General features: G+C 45.1%; 1 protein-coding gene across 2 annotated transcripts in view; it reads left to right on the plus strand.

Annotated features, from left to right (window-relative positions):
* Positions 1-16,492, plus strand: part of IGSF11 (immunoglobulin superfamily member 11) — a gene marked incomplete at both ends in the record, with an annotated part of 101,916 nt that overhangs the window by 80,192 nt on the left and 5,232 nt on the right. The window lies entirely within an intron of this gene.

The raw sequence follows: 16,492 nt of genomic DNA on the forward strand, positions 1-16,492 counted from the left end.
TCTGCTTTTCAAGAAGTGTTTCTCCTAAGGTCATGTTCTAGTTTGCAATCTATTGCTTTGAGTAGTTATTACTTTCAACCTGCATGTAGACCTTGGGGTATGGCTTCTGATCCTTCCATCAGTCTCTCTGCTTGTATACCTGTCTTACCTCAATACCACACGCCCAAGCAGCACAAAGCATTGGTGGGGTGAGGGAACACTGCTCCTGTTCACAGCCAGGCAAATGGAGGCAGTAAGTTTTACCCTTCTGACTTTAGGCTTGCTTATCTTAACTGGTTTTCATGGAGTCCAAGAGTAGCCTGCAACTCCTGAGAGGTCTGGGGACCAGAGGCTGGAAACCCCTCTTCCATCAGCCAAAACCATCTTCATGGTTATATGGGCCTCTGCAGCAGCATTTCCCTCATGTTAACGTCTTTGAAAAGGGGAGAGCTGGTGTGAGCACTTGGGTGAATACTGTAGAAGCAAATTCAGAGTTATTCAAACAGATGTTCATGAATATATTTTGCCATGCTTGTAGAGTCTTAATTGTAATCTGAATTGATGGGCACATGAATTTAAAGGTAGAGGACTGAATCTATGGAAGGAAACATGATCTAGGAGATAAACGACCAAGCTGCGCTCTGGAGAGTGAGGGTTCACATCCAGCTCTGCACAAGTATGGGCAAGTCACCTGGGTTTATTGCTCCGTGCTTCCCATGGGTCCCAGGAGTGCTCACATCCTGCTGGGGGAACACATCTGCATCCTAAGCAGGCCTGTTAGTGTGCTGGATTGCATCTTCATTCATGATTGTGCTTTTCTTACTTTCTGCTCTTGGCAGATATATTGGAGATGTGCCATTTTTTTCTCTCCTACCTATCACTCATCTGTCCCCAAGACTCTCCTCCACTCCTCTCTTGTTTTCTCAGCTTCCATGGGAAACTGTCAAAACCTTTCTTGGTGGGGCCAATCCTACAAAATCAGAGCTCTGTGAAGTTTTGGTAATGCTTTGCTGCCTGGTGAGCAAGAGTTCTGGGAAAGAAGCCAAAGCATGATTCTACTACAGTGATTATTATTATTGTCATTAGCAAACATGGCAGGAAAAGTTACGGTAAACAAGGGAGAGATAAGTACAATTTGTATGTGTTTAATCTCTTCTGTGTGCTTTTTCTTCTCCTCCTTGATGACAAGTGTTGCTTTAAAGCTAGAGACAGATTGCATCATTTTCCCCTGCAGTCTGCTGACATCAGGGTTGTCTATTGCATCTCGCAGTGTATTTGGACTCACACAGTACCTTTCACACAGCAGGTACCAGTCTTCACTGTGGATGAGAGGTACGCTCCTCTAATACCATCTGGGAGGGTCAGAGGGGCATCAGCACCTCCATGGGGGGGACATCACCTCCAAGAGCTGTGGTCGCTGCCCATACACCTTCCTCACCTGGGAGCTGCATGGGCAGCCCCTCGCCTTGGCTGTCACAGTGGTTCATCTGGTGGGGACCCATCTGGCTGCAGGTGAGAGCAGCCTCCTGGGGATGGTCTCAGGTGGAGGATTTGGAAAGAAACAAGCCTGTGAGTGTGGGAAAGGGGGTAGGAGAGAGTCTACTTCTTGATGTTAACTGCCAGTGCAACTGTGCTGAGGTGGCTGTTAAAAACTTTGATGCTTAAAAAGGAAGTTTTACCCCTTACAATAAACATTGTGGTATCACAGACTATAGAGATGGAAACCTGCTCGGTCCACTGCAATATTGTGAAGATTTCAGCTGGTAAGACAGCAAATGCCTCCAGAAATCATTGTAAAATTCACAACCCCTCTGCACATGCTGCCTTGTCCCTCAGTCCCCCCTCCCCAAGCAAAAAGAAGGGAGCACAAAAAAGTAAGTAAAACTGGGGGCTCAGTGCTTCATGTTTCTAAATGACAACCTTTGTAGCACGTGGCATAGGGCAGTTTGGGAACAATGTACAATGTACAATGATGCTGGAGAGGGACTCTTCATCAGGGATTGTAGTGATAGGACAAGGCGTGATGGATTTAGACCGAAACAGGGGAAGTTCAGGTTGAGAAGTTCTTTACTGTGAGTGTGGTGAAGTGCTGGAATAGGTTGCCCAAAGAAGTTGTGAATGCTCCATCACTGGTGGTGTTCAAGGCCAGGTTGAACAGAGCCTTGGATGACATGGTCTAGTGTGAGGTGCCCCTGCCCATGGCAGGAGCTTTGGAACTGAATGATCTTAAGGGCCTTTCCAACCCAAACCATTCCATGATTCTATGAATTCTTTCTTTCATGATGCAAAATACTTCAGTGAGTCCTCTGAAAAAGGTCTTTGCCCACAGTGAGCTGCGGCAGTCCAGACCACATTGGGCACAGACTGTTTTCTCCTTAGGGCTATGCATCCCACATCACTTTGTTAAAACTGCAGGTGTTCATGGGCACCAGCAAGCTCAACACTGGGGTTGACCTGCAGAATTTAGTGCAAAGCCTCCCCAGCATTGCCAAGGCACTTCGATAGGGTCTGGCTGCAAAAAGACACAACCACTGCTAAAGAAGGGAGGGCTGTTTGAAAGTGTCCTGCTTGTTCCCACCAGCTGTGGATCACAGTGAGGGGCAGTACTCTGAAATGGGACCCAGAGACCCCTGGTGTGAGCCTTTCCCAGCTCTTGGGAACCACAGCAAGGCTTCTCTGAGCTTTAAGAATAAATGGGGAGAGCAGTGAGTACCTGCTTCAAGAGAAAGGAAAGAGTTTGGAGAGACTTCTTTATGCAGAGTAGCACTGATCTGAGCTTTTAATAATGCAACGGACTTGTAAGTGTTCCAAACTGTGAGATTTTGGAATGAATTTTTAATCCAGGGTTTAACATTAAAGATTAACATGTGCATTTTGAATTTCAAGATGGGAATTTACCCCCAAAAGGGTAAAGACATCCTTCAGTGGCTTCTTCTGGTTTTGTTTCATTTTACTTCCCTGTCTTGGGGCATAAAAGCAGAAAACATAAAAGCGAAAACCCAGCATCCAGGCTGTGCTTGGGGAATTCTCAACTTGTTGTTAAACCAGTGGCCGCTTGGGCTCTTTCATATTAATGCTGCTCCTTGTGCTCTTAGACTTGGCAGAAGTGACAACATCTGTGTGAAGAAGTGAGCCAGCTGTGCAGAAATCCATCTTCATTCAGAGTAGTTGTGTCCTTTGCTGTCTGGGCACAAGCAGCTTCTTGTGTTTGTTACAGAGGGGTAACATTTGCAAAGTGCTTTGCTGAGGTTCTAACTCTAAAAGGCAAGGGAGGCCTGTTCCAGCTTTATGTTTGCAAAAGTTACCAGGTTCTGTAAAAGGGAATTTAGGACATTGGGGAGGGGGAGAAAGAGAGGGCAAGCATAAAACCAGAAGCTCTGTGAGGCTTTAGCACCCATTGGTAACTGCTGGCATCGGAGAAGGTGATAAGGAAGGAAGCGCATTGTCTTATACAGTAACAGCATTCACAAAACCTCTTTCCTGCATTTCAAGCATGTTATGGTGGTAGTCCGTGTGTTTTGAAAAGCTGTTTAAGAGGTCTGGAGCATTTTGTGTGCATCTGACACTTCCTTCATGGTAGTGTTGCATGCCTCCCTGCCTGCAGCGCTTTGGGGCAGGGTCTCTTGAGCATTTGCTCTTACAGTTGTGTTTGCCCCCAGCAGAGCTGAACATAGTGAACCTTCTTGGTTATATTTTTCTCCTTGATAAGAAATGTGTGTGTTAATTTGAAATCAATACTAATACTTGGCACAGTGGTGGAGAACGTGATTAATGGGCAGAGCAAGACCCATGAATCATATGCCAAAGTCCTGTTCTTGTCTCACCATTGACCTGCTGTGTGGTGTGTAGGTGAGTTATACCTTCTCCATTTTGGTTTTTCTCACTACAAAATGGGGACTCTCTGCATTGCCCCAGTGCCTTACCTGCTACTATATTGCAGAGCTACACGTTCAGCTTTCTGCACTTGGGTATTTCAGCATGATGCTGGATACCCAACTAGAGGTCTGTCACCAGCTGGAGGTGAGAATGATCAGCATTTGTGAATAAAACAGACTCAATGACCTTAGCTTGGATGCTTAGAGCTGCAGATGGCTCAAACCTCAGTACACTGTGAGCAGAGAAAGCTTCCCAGCATTAGGACTTGTTTCCCTTTGCGCCCTATGCTGGCACATACCTACATGCCGAAAGGGAATGGAGCAGACAGGCAGAAGGTTTGCAATAATCTGAGTGCTCACGTTTTATGTGTTGGTCCTGTTTCCACCATACAATGTAGGAATGATTACCCCAAATTGCTGGAGAGGATGGGGAAGAGGAAGCGAGTCTCATTCAGGGAAAGGACTGAAAAGTGCTTAAATAGATGTGTTCCTGAGGCTCATGCATGGAAGTGTCTGTGACTGATGCTGGACCAAACTTCAAACAGAAACACCTATAGCTCCTGAACTCTGAATATTCATAGAATCAGAGAAGAGTTAAGGTTGGAAAGGACCTTAAGATCATCTAGTTCCAACTGAGCTGGAGTTGATTGTAGGTAAAGCTGGTAACAAACTGGTCATCTATTCCAGGGAAGTACTAATGTATCTTCTCTGTTTTGTCTCACATCACAGTGAGAGTCCAGATTTTTCAGTGGGTCGAACAAAAAATCAGGGGAAATTTCCATTGAGAAAAGATGCTGTTCACATGATGTTCAAAGGCCACAGCATATTAAGTATGTGTGTGTATAACACTGTACCAGCACTGAATAAAATTATGCTAAGTCAGAATTTATGTAATGGCTAAATATATGGCAAAAGTTTAAATGGATTGAAATAAAGTGCTTTTACCTTATTGAACTGAAGTATGCCAATATTACCATAATTAAATGGGAAAGTCAAAGCAATTCATTTTGTCTTCACTCACTGAAAATGTCATCAAAGTTGATATTCTTACAACCTATTTTGATTTTAATGAAAACTCTTTTTTTTTTCCCCAGTGGAAAATCGTCCTTTTAAACCTCTTTCAGACAGCTCAACTCCTAATCTGAAACATTCAATTACTGACCTGACATTTGCCAGATCGGAAGACAAGTTGGCTTTTTGTACCTTTTCAATTTAGATGAAAAGAGACCCTGCCTTTTTTTTTGGTTTGTTTATTTGTTTCTTTTCTGTTTGTTTTCAATAATTTTAATAGTTTTAAATCCAAAGTAGTTTGGAATTAACAAAATTTAAGATGGGAAATCTAATGTCTTTGAACATCCCTGTGAAAGCTGGTTTCAACCTGACTGCCTTTAGAGACTTGGACTGCTTTTATCAGGCTTGTTTTGAGCGTCGTGTATGAGACAGGGAAGCTTCAAATGCATGTTCTCACTTAAAGGCTCTCTGTCACGTCAGTGGGCCACAAGAGTTTTGTTATCAAAATGGATGCAAATGTGATTAGAGCTTTAAGCCCCAATTTGGCAGGATATTTAAGCATGTGCTTAATTCTGAAACATCAAGTATATTTCCAGTGACTTAACTGCCTGTAATGGAATTGCTAGGGCATATCAAACCAGCATGGGTATCCATGGCCAAATCAGCCCATCCATGTGGGCACTCCGCTGGCCATGCATAGATGAAATAGGACTCACACAGCAGGAAAACTCTGATGGAAGCTCAAATGCATGGTGAAAACCAAAGGACATCTCCCATATATCCTTCTACTTTCACAAAACTTGTGAATTTCATAAGATGAGAGCATTTCAATTATGAGACTCAAAGCTGGTTGTTGGTGTTGTCTTAGCTGAAAGTTGTGGGTTGCTGGACCAGACCCTTTAAAACTCATTCTGATGACAATCCTTCCTGACTTCCAGGAGAATGGGATCAGTTTATAAATGAAAGCTTCTCAGAAATGGCTGATCTCTTTCTCCTCAGGGGTTGCTTTGATTTAAAATTATTTAATTTTATCTTGGTTTGCATAAGGCACCCCTTTGTTGAGGGATCAGCCCATCATAATCAACCACAGGGTGATGATGGTGCTGGAGTATCCTGGTAACGGGGGAAGGCAGCTAAGGTGGGTACCCCAAGAAGCACTGGCATACCTCTCCTGTATTTGGCTTGGAGATGTATGTCCATTTTGTGAGGATTTATTTCCTACCCCCAGGCCCTTCTATTCATGGTCCCCTGCACTTCCTCAACTTAAATCCCAGCTCCCGTGCTGCTCCCATGGCCTCAGTGGGCTTGTGTCATATGTGCACCTTGCACATATGTTTGTGGAGGATCTCATCAGCACCTGGGTGGGTGGAGGCGTTGTGTTCCTGTTCTCTTGCTGCCTCATCATTTCTTGAAGGTGCAGCAGCATCAGGAATCCGCCTGAGGTTCTCAGAGGATGTCACTGGTGTCTGCAGTGAGAGAGCCATGCAGCAGAGTTTCCCTGCATCTTCACCCACCCTGTGCCTCATAGAGCAAGCACTATCTCTATTTCATCCATCACCCTCTTCTCTTTCTCCTTTTGGCAGAGGATCAACATAGCTCTTGGTGCTTTGGGTAAAAGTAGTCCAACTGTAGATCAGGTCTATTTGCACTAATGATGGTTGTGTCAGGGTAGGTGAGAAAGCCACTCAGGTGTGAGTTTGAAGCCTGTGTTTCAGTGACCTTTTTCCTGTAATGGGGGTAGGAGGTGGAGATACATGCAGAACATGTCTCTTTCAATGCATTCTGTGTTGAAGTGTTAAAAGTCACTGATGAGCCAGTTCTCCTACCCCATCCTCACCTCTTTTCCCATCCAGCTGCACTTGGTGCCCCTGCCTCTCCCCTCCACACACAGATCATATATTCCAGCCTGCCCACACAGCCATCCTACCTTCCCCTGTACCAGCTCCCCTTACCGGGCTTTAATCTTATTCCTTATTGCCTCTGTCCTTCCCACTCAATATAGCATTGAGCGTATTTAAACCTCAGGTTGTTTTCCCTTATTAAGCAGTTTATCACTATGTTGCTTTTTTTTGTAAACCAGGGGAGAAGGAAGAAATTTATTCTTTTGACCATAAATCATTTACAAAGCTGCTGGGTCGTTAATGTATATTTTATGGCTCAGCAAACAGAAAATAGAAGTGAGCGTCTTAGCAGAGCTTTGCCGACCTGTTTTAATTCCAGCTTCCCTAACCCTGGCTGTTCCCCACTGTTGGGAGCAGATCCATTTCTCTTGCAGAGGCACCAGTGGATGCCTTGTTGTCCCAAAGGAGGCAACTTTGCTTTGTCAGCAGTGTCAGATGCTGTTGCCAGCACTTGGCACTGATCCACACTGAAACATATCTCTGCTGACTGGGCTGTGCTGGGAGGATAGTAGCAAAGAAATGGGATGGGCGGGGGGGAACTCGAACCTGTTTTTCCCTTTAGGTCTTGGAGAGAGCTCTAATTAGTCTCCTGCTCTGGGGTAAGCAAGTTACACGCAGCTCTTATCCCATGCAGCCTCATTCTGTACTTTGCATAATGTGGGTTCAGCGGGCCTCAGGTGTGGTTACAGATACCCATGGGGATGCTTGCGGATGCTTTCAGAGACAGTGACTGGCCATGGTAGTGGTTCCCAAATGTTAAAAGCTGGCTTCTGTGAGGTTTTGCAACCAGCTCTAAGCAACATGCGCCTTTGCAGCTCCCAGTTAACTCCAAGTCTTTTCCCTCTTTTAGGAAACATAGATACAAATCTTTGTTGTGAAAGGTGCATTTTCCTTTCAGATGTGACTGGCAAGCAGTGAGATAATTAAGAGGAGGGATGCGAGAGGTTTATGTTGGCATCTGAGCTAGATAATGGGAAAATCTGCAGCTCTGAGCTGTTGCAGGCTTTTTGCAAACCCAAGCCCAGCTTCCTACCTTAAATGTACTTGCCATGAACATTTGATTAGCTTTCATTCCCAAGTCCCTTCAGCTAAAGTAACTTCCTAAGTTGTCCATGGTCATTTAAAATGTTCCCACTCCCAGATGTTCATTACTGTTGGATGGTGCCTCCACTGTAGCGGTGAGCAGAGCAGGACTGTGTGTCTGCAATGCAGTTTTCTTCTTTCAAGCAAAACAAGTTAGCCCATCCTTACACCTTCCTCAACAGGTTATGCTTATTAATGCCTGGCTGTGAGATGGAGGCACAGCTTCCTTTCTGCTTTTGCTGGTCTGGGGGCAATGACCTTGTGTTGAGTGACAAGGCAAAAAGCAGAGGATGACAGCATCTTAAGTAACTGCAGTAAGATTCCCCACAGCTGATCTATCACAGCACTAGGGGTGAAAGAGGAAGGACTGTATTTGCCATTCTCAGCTTTGTAGAAGACACAGAATAAGGAGATACCTTTCTAAGCTCAGCTAAATCTTCACTTTCCTTCTTGCCTGTGCCTGTGATTTTGAATACGGTGTTTCAAGCTTCACTGGAGGACCTTAGGATGGAAAGAAATGACTGGCACTCCAGTTGCAAGCACACAGGGGTACCCTGTTTGTACCTTGAGTGTGTTGTCTCATTGTGGCCTTCAGCCATCTTCTATAGACAGATTGCATGCTCCTCCTGATTTGCCCACCTGAGTCCTGGGAGGATGAGTCACTGATGACTCTGATGCTGGGCACAGCCAGGAATGGGCAAAGTTGACACCAAATGGTCCTATAAAGTGGGCTAAATTAGGCTTACATCCCCATCCACTCTTTCAATTCAGGGAGCAATGAGCAAGCACTTAAGTTCCTGGTCCCCTCTGGTCTTGCTCATCTGCCAAGGCACACAATTCCCCAACCTCAGTAGTGCAGCTGCTCCCTGATTCTCCTGCAAATGCTGTGAACTCAAGGACTGCCAGCTCAGATCACAGCAGTCTCTGTCTCCAGCCAATGCCGCATGCATTGGAGGGAAGTGTTAAACTTTCCATAATGTCCCTAACTGTGCAACACTATACCATGGAGAGTGGATTAACATATGCCCCAGAGCACGGCCATTGATTAGTTTTATCCTAGTTAATGTCACTGTAGATTCTATTTTTTTTTCCTATTGATGTTCCTTCCTATTTTTATAATCTTGCTCTAATACAGTGCAGTTGGTTTTTTATCTCTAACTTGCATGCATACTGCATCTAAGACAGCAGAGATGCAAGGCAACCATCCCAGCTAGCAGGAGATGCGAAGAGGGCAGCTTGAGACAGACTGGATAGAGACACAGAGCAGGAAAAGGTACTGGGAGCAGAGCAGGAGTTCAGAACTGGAAAGGACTTTTGGGTCGTTGGGTCCCCAACCCTGCTATTACCATGGCATCTATACACTGGATTTGTGTTCGTGTTAGCAAGCTGCTCTAACACTTTTGCATTTGAAGACTGTGACACAAGGATTAAGATGTGTTGGAAGAGCCATGTTCAGGTCACACAGATAGCTTAACATCATCTGATCCCTGCTACACGGAGAGCACAGCCCCTCTTGATTTCCCTAGCAGCTTTGAATGTTTAGCAGTACAGCAAATGAAACCTTTGAGGTCTAAACCCAAGGGTGGGAGCAAATCCCGCACTAACAGGGACCCTCTGGCCTCCTGGAGTTGATTGACTTGCTCAGCAGGACACAGGGAGTCTCTTCCAGAAATGGGGAAGGAATCAATGGGAGGCAACTGACACCATTCTTGAAGTGCATATAGCCAAAAGCTTTCTTGTCTATTTCTTGTCTTTAAGTTCAGTTTTCATCCCGCCTATGGCTGCAGGTTGGGAAGAGCAGTGGCAGGGAAATGTGCTTCGTGTCATCTCAATCAGACAGTTGTTTGAAATCCTCTTCACAGCTGGTCTGCAGAGAAAGACCTATTTCTGAAAGGTAGGATGGCAAGGGTGGTAGGGACTGCCATTCCCCAGGCCAACAGTGGAGGCTGGGGCAGAGTGGGTCAGCAGGAAGTTTCAATATCAGCTTTTGTCTAGGTCAGATGAGGTTATAAATGATAAGGCAGAAAGGTCAGTATGATCAGCACAGACTTACAGGTAGACAATGTCCCTGATCAGCTGGTCTGGTTCTTGGCAACAAACACCGCAGGGCTTCAGTTAAAGACCCTGACTCTTTTTCTCCCTGGATTATTGTTTGCTAGCCCACATATCCCACAGGGTGGGCTGCAATCCTGGGATTACTCTTATTGTGGTAAAGTGGATCTGTTTACTTGGGAGGTTTTATACTGGACAGGTGACTAGATAGCACCAGTTGTGCCTGATGATTTCTGCAGGGATAGAGGTGCTTAGATGTTAACTTGGCTTTTGACCTGTGTTTAACAGAGAGAGTAATACTGTACACACCTCAGAGGAAAAACTAGTGTCAGTGTAGGTTTAACACCTGTGTTATGGAAACCTTGATCTAAACCTATGCTAGGTGTGATAGTTTTCACACTGTTTGTTCCAGCCTGTCCTGCAGAGCCAGCAAGGATAGGAAGGAAAGAGCTGGATATTTTACCGTCGGATTACTACCCCATCGCTAGACCTGTGAGCAAGAAAGAGCCAGCATGAGCCTTATTCTGGGATATTGCCCCTGTTCAAATAAAGGGAATAGGCTCACCTCTATAACAGATGCCCACAAACTAGGGCATGGATGCAATCACCCTCCAGATGTGTGTGGACCAAAGTCTGCCTTCTCCTTGCTGTGAGCTAGCAGAAGGGCTATAGTGTGCTGGAAACATTCCTTCTTCTCACTATTGCTGTCAGCATAACTGTTCCAAGTAAGTGTCTACCAGGCATCCACCCCAGGAAAGTTTGTGCTAGGGCACATTGGCCCAGGGGTACAGTCTACTATGACAATGTGCTTCTATCCCAGATGCCTGCCCTGCAGGAATGCATTTGGAGGCTGGAAGCTTTTCCCATGGTAGGATTTACTTAGTGAACTGGAAATAATTCAGCCCAGCTGGGCATTAATTCTGTGCTTGGTGATGTTGGTCCTACAAGCAGGGTAGAGTCTATTGCAAGCTGCCTCCAGGTACTAAGCTGGGTGAATGCTGCTTTTGGTTAGATAGATTCTGAATTAGCAAGGATAACACATCTAGAATGACAGGAGTATATGCAGTTCCTGATGAGAATGGGCAAGACCAGTATTCAGGCAGCTTGTTGAGCAGCCTGTTTGGATGCTGTCATATCATGCTGGATAACTTCAGTGTTATCAGTGTTTGTAACTGCAAGTTGGCTCCTTCAAGAGCCTTTGAATGGTGTCTGCACTAGCAGATCCTGTGGCAGAAGCACTCCCTGCAACCTACTGTCTCCTCCAACTGAGGCACTCCTTCCTGGGTATGGGTTTTGCTACTCTCAGTGCGGGGTGAGCAACGTACCTCAGCTCATTTGGGGTGGGAGATATCTCTCCTCTCTAGCACAGAAGGCAGCTTTGGTCCCAGACTCAGATGTGTGAGGCAGGCCAAAGGCACAGTGACTTGTGTTTTCCTTTTTATCTCAGGAAAAAGACTTCTGCGGTGTCTCCCTCTGTTGCCAGATTGAGCACCATGTTCCTGCCCTATTCTTGAAGCTTTTGAGTGACCTCATCTTTGCCTCTCTAACAAGGGACCCAAAATGTCGTACTGCCAAAGGCATCTTCCCCAACACGTGGCAAAAGGATTGCTAATTGTGCCAGAATGGATGGGGGAGCAATTCCCTGGGTTTCAGATGCAAGCTGATACAGCTTGAAGCTTTATTGTCATTTTCCCCCCAGTCATATACATTTCTGTGAGTGTTCCCTTGAGGTCTAGAGATGCAGAATGCACACAGCTGAGTTTTTTCATCCCTTTCACACCTTCCTCTCTCCTTTTTCCCCTGGCCATTTGCTTCCCTGGCTTGCCAGCACTGCAGGGCAAACCTGTACCCCGGCTTCTGCGTACGCAAAGTCATGCTAGCCCAGCTTTCCACACCACTGAGTATCAGGAGATTGCTGCTAGCAGGTGCAAATGCTGCTGACTTGCCAAGAGCTCTTGGGGGCACTTGCAAAGTCAACACTGTCCTCTAGAAGAAAGTAAGGCAGGAGCTTGACTTCTGTGGTGTGAATGATCCTACAAAGAAACCCCAGTTTTTCTGTGGTCCTGGGAGATCAACACTGAAGATGGTGGGGAAAGACCGTCTCTGTGCACTATACTGCAACCCAGCCAGTGATAACCCACTGAGCATGGTTGTTTCTGACAACCAGATGCTGGGGATGATCCAGCAGTAGAGGAGGGCATGCCCTTTGCACAACTTCAACAGTGTGACCACAGTGCTTCCTGAAGGCACAGACTTTGTGGTCTGCGACTGCCTGTCATCATGGTGACATGGACTGGTGATTGTGCATCGGCTGTTTGTGTTATAATCTGGCCTATTGATGTGAAGTGGTGGTGGTGGCAGTCCTCATTTCCCCCACTGTCAGCCAAGGTAGTTTTCTGGTCTTGCTGGTAATCTCTAGCAGAGGGGCTGTAAGTAAGTGGGAGCTGGGAACATTTTCAGTCAATTTAGTCAAAGTGCTAAGATGTGCCCATGTCTTTCAGCTTCACCGCATCTCATGTATTCTGAAGCCTCTCAGGTCTGCAACCCTTGTAGGACAGCTAGTAAATGTGTGGCAGCACCTGCCTTCCCTTCTTCATGCCCAGCAGGGAGGCAAATGCTGATTGTGGGACTCGGCCTTACACACTTGTGTCATGCCGTATGAACTATCTGTACAGACTCCTTCATGGATGCAGGGGAGGGAGCTAAGTGTGCTTACTTGGAAAACCAGCAGTGAGCTATCACAAATGAAACCAGAGTGATCTGTTAGCAGATAATTACTTGGTCCCGGAAATAGGAAGAAACTCTAAAAGAGCCTCTGTAGCCAAAACATTGTTCTGCTGGCTGGGTACCGCATAGGGGACACAAAAGTGGAGCATCTGTTCTAATTAGTGATGGGAGCTTGCTGCATCAGGATCAAAGGAGAAAGCCTTTACTGAATCAAGCTAAGATCAAAGTGTCCTATGTACAGGAAGGGTCCGTTCCTCTTTCTGCTGACAGTGGTGTACCCTGCTCTTCCTCTAGGCATGCTGCTTGCAGGGATGCTTAATTACTGAGTAAGGAGAAGTCTGCACATACAAGAGAGGGTGTAATGGCTGTTGTAATCCAATTCTAAGAGATGATTTGTCGTGATCAATGCTGCTTGTCTCTCAGAAGTCATTAAACTTTTTTGAATGCTTAGAAAAGATCTGAATTGTGTGCCCTTGCAAAAGGAGATCCTTCAAAACATCCTTTGCCTGTTTTTTCTGACCCCTTATGTGCAATTTTACTTAGTAGATTGGCTGTATGTGTCTGCATATGTCTATATTTGCATTTATATTTACCCAAGGGGATTCAAGTCCTCATTCCTTAGGCTGCATTGAAAAATCCTCATCCCAATGGATATGCTAAATTTGAGATCTCTTCCTCCCTCTCTCCCCTGCCTCCCTCCTTTTGCATTAATGCAAAGCCATGTTTTTGCAACCCCTAGCTTTGGAATGTTTAAATATATATCGTTTGCTTGAGTTTTCCTAATAGGTGTCTTCTCGGGCATACAGGTTTATAAGCGTATGTGTCTTTGTGAACATCCACCTGTGTCTTGGGCCATGAGTATTGCTGTGGAAGGATGCAGTCATGTAGATACTTAGTCTGAGAGACAAAGAAAGACACTGTAGTTTCTAAGGAGGATTTGATCTTTGGTCTTTCAACTGTCTCCCTGAGAGAGGAGTTGTGTTGTAGTAATGCCCCCCAGGTGCTGTGCTAATGCACCTACTTCCCTTGTTTATGCTTGTGGAAGAGGACTTTGTCTACCTTTGGTCTCCTGACTCTCCTATTTCCTTGTTTAAGCTCACTTGTCAGAAGCGGTTGTGTATGTTTTCCTCAGCTGTAGCCCTACAGTTGCCACTTAGCTTAACAAAACGAGTCTTCGTCTTTAAATGCCTCCTTTCTTGTACACATCCAGGGTCAAGGAGCAGCTGACAAGCCCTGGGATACATGAAGCAAAGGCAAGTCTGAGGAGCTGGCTTGCTGGGTGGTTTAACAAGACAGAGACAGGACAGCATGGTCTGTGTGAGGTGTTCATCTTGCATGTCAGGTTCAAAACAGCTCCCCTTAGCAAGACAAATGGACAGGAACCTCAGCTCTTCCTTAGTGCATCCCCTTCTCCCCCGAAACCACTTCATGGCATTCAAATTAAAAAGGGTGCTGTGGTCCCTTGAAAGGGGAAGAGGATTATGGGGGCTGTGGGATGCTGCAGGGTGGGAGCCGGGTACTGGCAAAGCAAAGGGAATATTATCTATTTCTTTCCTTTTTATAAAGTGTTTATAAGTAGATTGGGAGATTCCCAAATGTATTGAAAAGATATTTATGAAGTGAAGAAATTATGCATGTTCTATTTTAGTGTTTTTATTATTCTGCAGGATGTTTGCAATCAGCTAATAGTAAATATTAGGAGTAGCAAGATTGTGGTAAGGTATGAAAATCACATCAGCTTGATGATTGAGTGATTGATGTAACTAACCTTGCAATGCAAACTGGAAACTCTACCTTTTCCAGTGAATTTACTATTAGTGAATACTCACACTTAAGCATTACTTTTTCTGACTGACAGGAATTTGAATGTGTGGGGTTTTCTCGGAGGGGATAAGGGATGGGTCTGAAGAATACATGCTGCTGTTCCAAATCAGATGAGTAGTTGGTTTTCCTCTCATGGAGAGCATCTCATTAAATCTATGCTGAACATGGCCGAAGAGCTTTCTGCACCATTTTGGAACAAGAAGTTAATCCAATAAATGTCCAAATTGTTGTAACTCTGCACACTCTTTAGCACATGGATGGTGCTAGACTGGATGAGTAGTCATGGCATGGTAGCCTTCAACTCTAGGCCTGCAGAAAATATGATCCCTCATCAGTGTCATATTCAGTAAGAGTCATCTCCAGACTTGACATGAATCACTTTTGGGCTACTGCCACTGGTTGGCCAGCCATAAGCAATTGAGGAGTCCAGAACCATTCCCAGTCTGTTGACCACAGACGCAACTGGAAGGCAGATGCTTTGTAATAAAGGTGATGCTTATTACTGGCTCTTCAAATGATTTACTTCCACTTGCTGCTGACAGCCCTGGATAGGAGATTGATGGATTAAGCTTTCAGCAGCTGCATCATCCAGGCACCTAATTCTCTGAGGTGTTAGCACCAGAGATGAACTATTTCCCTAGGACTTTCCAAAATGTTCCATACTTTTAAACATGTGCCAAGCCTCTGAGGGAACTCAAGGTATTTTTTTCCTGCAAAGTAAGAAAGTAATGAACTTCACTTGGAGGCATTAAAATAGCGTTTTGTCTAGCTGTGTTCTGAAGCACTTCTGAGCTTCCCTGAACTGCCTGAGGCTTTGGAGGAGGGAGACATGGAGGAGAAAGGTTGCTGAGGATTTGCAGCATCCTGGGGTACTGCAGTTACAGAGCAATCAGTCCAAACCCAGACACTCATCATAGGCTCTTCAGGTGCTAGAAACTTTGGACCTGTAGCATCTGAAGCTCAGTGCCTGCAGGTTCTGAGCAGCTCATCTCTCCATTAGGAAGGCTGGGAAGGATCCCACAGCAGAGAAGTGTGTGGAAGAAGACTCATCTTTTTCTCAGAAATCATCCTGTTTTATTTCTTCATAGTTCAGATAAAAGCTCATTCTTGTGAAGCATTTCACCTTCAGCAAACCAGTGTCTCTTAGCAGAAAATAGAAGCTTTGCTGGCAGCCTTTCCTGGGGTCAGCAAGACAATAATGTGGTCCATGGACTACACCTAGGTGCTAACAATATTCTGATGCTGCCTAAAAGCTTGAAAACTCCTAGCCTTCTCCTCCAACAGCCTCCGACATGCTTTTAACAAGAAGATGGTGAGCTGTCACATAGAGAGATGGTTTTCTGAGTCAATATTTTGTTTTTTTTTTGGGGAAAAATGGTTTAAAGAATTCCAGTGGTATTCAAAATGGTGATGGTTAATCCTTGGTTAGTTTCATTTGATAAGATATTGGCAGTAGGAGGCATTTCCCTGTGTGACTTGCAGTCTAAAACCTTCAGCCTTTTAGCTGCTGTGCTGGGAAGCTGGGGCTTATCTGGCTTTGAGCCCTTGTCTAGCCTGTGTGTAATGCAAATAACTGAATGATGGAAATGGTGGGAAATAAATGAGATTTGATGAGATCCTTCATTATCAGTAGTAATTTTTCAGCAGCTAGATAGTAATACCTGGTCTGTAAGAGTTTTACATTTTTAACCCTTTAAAAGCGGCACCAAAATGTTTCTGCTTATGCAGGACTTTGTGAGGCATAGAAGCATGGGAAGAACTCTTCTTACTCCCTGGTGAAGATTTGTGGAGTGCAGTTTCCTTTTCTGTTTCAGTGATGTTGGGTATCATTAAGATTGATGGGTTTGAAAACATACTTTGTTATCTCTTAGGCACAGCTTGGCTGCTCCTGCAGCTCTCCCTGTCACTAAAACAAAGCCTATTGTTTTCAGAGGCTCTGAAACTAGAGTGCTCTCACTTAAAAGGGCCACCTATCTGCATGTGTCTGTGGAAAAGTTCTGCATGAGAGCAGTCTGATCTGTTGAAGGAGGAATAGTATTC

The sequence above is a fragment of the Psittacula echo genome, assembly GCF_963264785.1.
Source record: "Psittacula echo genome assembly, chromosome: 3".
NCBI lineage: Eukaryota > Metazoa > Chordata > Aves > Psittaciformes > Psittacidae > Psittacula > Psittacula echo.